Raw genomic sequence first — 5,195 nt, forward strand, 5'->3', positions numbered from 1 at the left:
ACCCTTGCACCTTATTGTCTGCCTACGCTGCACTTTCTCTGGAACTGTGACACTTTATTCTGCATTCTGTTATTGGTTTACCTTGTTCTACCTGAACACATTGCGTAATGATCTGATCTGTATGAACAGTGAAAGGGGAGCACTATGCTATGGGAGGGGTCGTGCGAATTGGGGTATCTTCATTTCTCACCTTCCCCTCCACCCCCACTCTTAACAACTCCACTGACACTGTCAGTTTCCTTCCAGTCCCATTTTTTAAAAATCTCTTGGACATGCAGTCTGCTGCTCAGGGAAAAATTGCCCGCTAAATCGCTGCGTTGGCAGTCCCTTTCCCGAGCTGTCCTGTCACTCTCCCTATGAGGAATGCACTTCCCAATAATTAGGCTTCCCTTGTCAAGCTGTTGGGACAAGTTGAGCAAAGTTGTCAAAGAGAGTAACACACAAAATGCTGAAGGACCTCAGCAGGTCAGGCAGCATCTATGGTGGGGAATAAACAACCTACGTTTTGGGCCGAGACCCTTCGTCAGGAGTGGAAAGGAAGGGGAGCAGGATGCAGAATTAGGTGGGGGGGGAGGGGAGAGGAATACAAGGTAAGTGAGACCAGGTGAGAGGGTGGGGAAGGGGGAGTGAAGGAAGAAACTGGGAAGTGATAGGTGGAAGAGGTGAAGGGCTGAAGGAGGAGGAATCTGACAGGAGAGGACAGTGGACTGTGGGACGAAGGGAAGGAGGAGGGGAACCAGACAGAGGCATCGGTCAGGTGAGGAGAGAAGGGGTGAGAGGTGAACGAGAATGGGGAATGAAGCAAAAAAGGAGAGAGCAGGGAGAAATTACCACACGTTGGAGAAATTGATGTTCATGCCATCAAGTTGGAGGCTACCCAGCTGGAATATAAGGTCTTGCTCCTCCAACCTGAGTTTAGCCTCATCGTGGCAGTGGAGGAGGCCATGGACAGACTAGTCTGAATAGAAATGGGAAGTCTAATTGAAATGGGTGGCTGCCAGGAGATCCTGCCTTTTGGGGCATTCAGAGCATAGGTGGTCAATGAAGCAGTCCGGCAATCAGCTTTGGGTCTCGATAATGTAGAGGAGGCTGCACTGGGAGCACTGGATTGGTGATGTTCACTCCTAGGAATGTGAGATTCTCAGTTCCTCTCAACCTCAGCATTGTTGATGGAGACAGGAGCACGTTCAGCCTCTTCCCCCACCCCTCTTATTCTGGAACATGTCCCCCTGTCCATCATATTCCCCCCCCCAGTTCTGGAATCCTCTCACCCTCTCACCATTCACCCCGTCAAGCACCCACCTTAGAACCCAGGTTGCTTTTCACCCTTCCAAAACCTCCAATGTTTACAGGTCCCGACCTAGTCATCCCTCCCCCCAACCACTGGACAATCCACAGATACCTTAAAGTTGATAGAGTGGTTAAGAAGGCATATGGTGTGTTGGCCTTCATTAGTTGAGCCACAAGGTAATGTTGCAGCTCTTTAAAACCTTGGTTACCACACTTGGAATATTCTAGCCACTTATTACAGGAAGGATGTGGAAGCTTTAGAGAGTGCAGAGGAGATTTACCAGGATGCTGCCTGGATTAGAGAGCATGATTTATGAGAATCTGTTGAGTGAGCTGGGGCTTTTCGCTTTGGAGTGAAGGAGAATGAGAAGTGACTTGATAGGGGTGTATAAGATGATAAGAAGCACAGATAAGGTTGACAGCCGGTGCCTTTCTCCCAGGGTGAAAGTGGCTAAACCGAGGAAGCACACTTTTAAGGTGATTGGAGGAATGTATATGGGGGATGTTGGAGGTAGGGTTTTTACACACAGAGTTACGGGTGCATGGAATGCCCTGCTAGAGGTGTTGGTACAGACAGATACATTTAGAGACATTTAAGAGACTCTTGGATAAGCGTCTGAGTGATAGAAAAATGTAGGGCTATGTGGAAGGGAAGGGTTAGATTGATATTGGAATACGTTAAAGGGCCAGCAAAACATTATGGGCTGAAGGGCACTGTTCTATGTTCTCTGCTAAAGCCATCTCGTATACCTTTTTGCCCTCTGGTTTCCTTCTTGAGTATACTCCTGCATCTCCTATAATCCTCCAGGGGTTCAGTTGATCTGTAGCTGACCCATGCCACCTTCACTTTCCTAGCCAGTGCCTTCATATCCCTAGTCATCCAGAGATCCCTACTCCTGCCAGTTTTGCCCTTCACTCGGGAACAAGAACCTACAGACCTTGAGCTCTCACTGTCTCACATTTAAAAGCCTCCCATTTGCCCGTGGCCTCTTTGTCGACACACAACCTACTCTAGTTAACCTTTGCAAACTCCCGGCTCATAACACGGTGGAGCAGTGCAGGCTGAGGGGAGACCTGATAGAGGCTTATAGGAATTTGAGAGGCGCAGACAGTCAGAATTTATTTTTTCCATGGTGGGCGTAGGTGAGAGAGGGGATCTGAGATTGGAAGAGATGGAGGGGATGGAGGGACAGAGGAATGGAGGAGGTAGAACAGTGGAGATGAATGGAGGGATGGAAGGGAGTTTAGGGATGGAGTGGTCGGAGGGTGTGGAGTGGATGGAGGGATGGATGAGACAGAGGGTTGGAGGTGTGGAGTGGACAGCAGGGATGGAGGGCTGGAGTGGACAGAGAGGTGGAGTGGATGGAGGGATAGAGAGGTGGAATGGATGGAAGGATGGCGTGGAGTGCATGGAGGGATGGAATGGACAGGGGAGATGGAGGGTTGGAGGAGTAGAGTGGATGGAGGGAACGGAGGGGTGGAGTGAATGGAGAGGACAGAGGGACGGAGTGTACGGAGGGATGGTGTGGTTGGAGGGATAGAGGGGACAGAGGGGTGGAGTGAATGGAGAGGACGGAGGGACGGAGTGTACAGAGGAATGGAGTGGTTGGAGGGATAGAGTGGATGGAGAGGACAGAGGGGTGGAGGGGATGGAGGTGTGGTGGGCAGAGGGGTGGAGGGGACAGAGGTATGGAGTGGACAGAGGGGATGGAGTGGATGGAGGGGACAGAGGTATGGAGGAGTGGAGGGGATGAAGGTGTGGAGAGGACAGAGGGGTGGATGGATGGAGTGGACAGAGGGGATGGAGGGATTGAGGGGTGGAGTGGATGGAGAGGACAGAGGGGTGGAGTGGATGGAGGGGACAGAGGGATTGAGGGGTGGAGTGGAGTGGATGGAGGGGTGCAGTGGATGGAGAGGACAGAGGGGTGGAGTGGATGGAGGGGACAGAGGGATTGAGGGGTGGAGTGGAGTGGATGGAGGGGTGCAGTGGATGGAGGGGACGGAGGGATGGAGGGCTAGAAGTGGCCAGTCATAGGGTTGGAGTGCTGACTGGGTGGAAAAGAGGTTTGTTTTACTGCCGTTTATTGTTACTCGTTGTGTTCGGTGTTGTTCTGCTGAGCATTGTGGGTAATGATGCGATGTTGGCGCTGGAATGTGTGACAACACTTGCGGGCTGCCCTCAGCGCACCCTCGAGTTGTTAACATAAATGACTGTGTGTTTCGATGTACATGGGGTTGATGGGCAAGTAAGTAAATAAGGGAACCAAGTGATTGAAGGGATGAGGATATGTAGGGGACGGCAGGATGGAGTTGCTTGGAGGACTGAGACAGGGTAAAATGGTGGGAAGTGGGTGTTTCTGTTGACACAACATTCATCACTCTGCCTCTGTCTCTCATACTCCCTCCATCCTGCCCTCTTCTCGCTCCCACCACCCTCTCCAACCTTCCTTCTCTCCCTCCCTTCCCTCTCTCCCTCCCTCCTTTCATTTTCTCTATCCCTCTGTGCTCTCTCTCCCTCCTCTCCCTCCCGACTGCTCTACCTCCATCTCTTCCACCCTCCTTCCATCTCACCCTTGCGCCTCTCCCTCCCTCCGTCCTGTATTGCTAGCCGAGGTGAATTTTTTGGAACAGCATTCTCTGTGGTAATGAAGCTGGCGTCTCAGGGGAAAACTGTGTTTCATTATGTAACTGTCAGCACTCATCAGCGCGTTCCCTGGGACAGAAGTTTTATTACAAAGCACAAGCAGTGTTTCGGAAATATTGCGCAGGCTGGAATCCATGCATCAGCAAATTACGTGTATACACACACACACACACACACATACTCACACGTATACACATCACTTACAGAGACACGGACAGACACGTATACACATCACTCACAGAAACAGACACAAAGATCGACACGTATACATATCACTCACAGAGACATACACATAAACAGAGAGAGAGAGAGAGAGAGACAGAGAGACAGAGAGAGAGAGAGAGAGAGAGAGACACATACAGAGACATGGAGAGAGATGTATATACAGACACACACACACACACACACACACACACACACACACACACGATGTATATATCCCTCCAGAGAGAGAGACACATACACATACATACATGTGGAACAAGTGAGAGAGTGGAGAAAGAGAGACGGTGACATACAGAAGAGAAAAGGAGATAACTCTGCATTTTGAAGCGACAGTGAAGCGGGGGGGGGGGGTGAAGAGGGAGTTCCGTGCTGTTGGAGGGTCATTGAGGGTAGAATGCAACGTTGTGGGAGGGGTGAGGAGGGACCACCTCACTGAGGGGGGCAGTGAGGAGGGAGTGTCACGCTGGAGGAGGGGCGGTGATGAGGGAGTGTCGTACTGTGGGAGGGGCAGTGAGGAGGGAGCGTCACGCTGAGGGAGGGGCAGTGAGGAGGGAGTGTCACGCTGAGGGAGGGGCGGTGAGGAGGGAGCATCACGCTGTGGGAGGGGCGGTGATGAGGGAGTGTCATGCTGTGGGAGGGGCGGTGATGAGGGAGCGTCACACTGTGGGAGGGGTGGTGAGGAGGGAGCATCACACTGTGGGAGGGGCGGTGATGAGGGAGTGTCACGCTGTGGGAGGGGCGGTGAGGAGGGAGTGTCACGCTGTGGGAGGGGCGGTGATGAGGGAGTGTCACACTGTGGGAGGGGTGGTGAGGAGGGAGCATCACACTGTGGGACGGGCGGTGAGGAGGGAGCGTCTCACTTTGGGAGGGGCGGTGATGAGGGAGTGTCACGCTGTGGGAGGGACGGTGAGGAGGGAGTGTCACGCTGTGGGAAGGGTGATGAGGAGGGAGTGTCTCACTGTGGGACGGGCGGTGAGGAGGGAGCGTCTCACTTTGGGAGGGGCGGTGATGAGGGAGTGTCACGCTGTGGGAGGGA

This window comes from Mobula hypostoma (genome assembly GCF_963921235.1).
Source record: "Mobula hypostoma chromosome X1 unlocalized genomic scaffold, sMobHyp1.1 SUPER_X1_unloc_2, whole genome shotgun sequence".
Lineage (NCBI taxonomy): Eukaryota > Metazoa > Chordata > Chondrichthyes > Myliobatiformes > Myliobatidae > Mobula > Mobula hypostoma.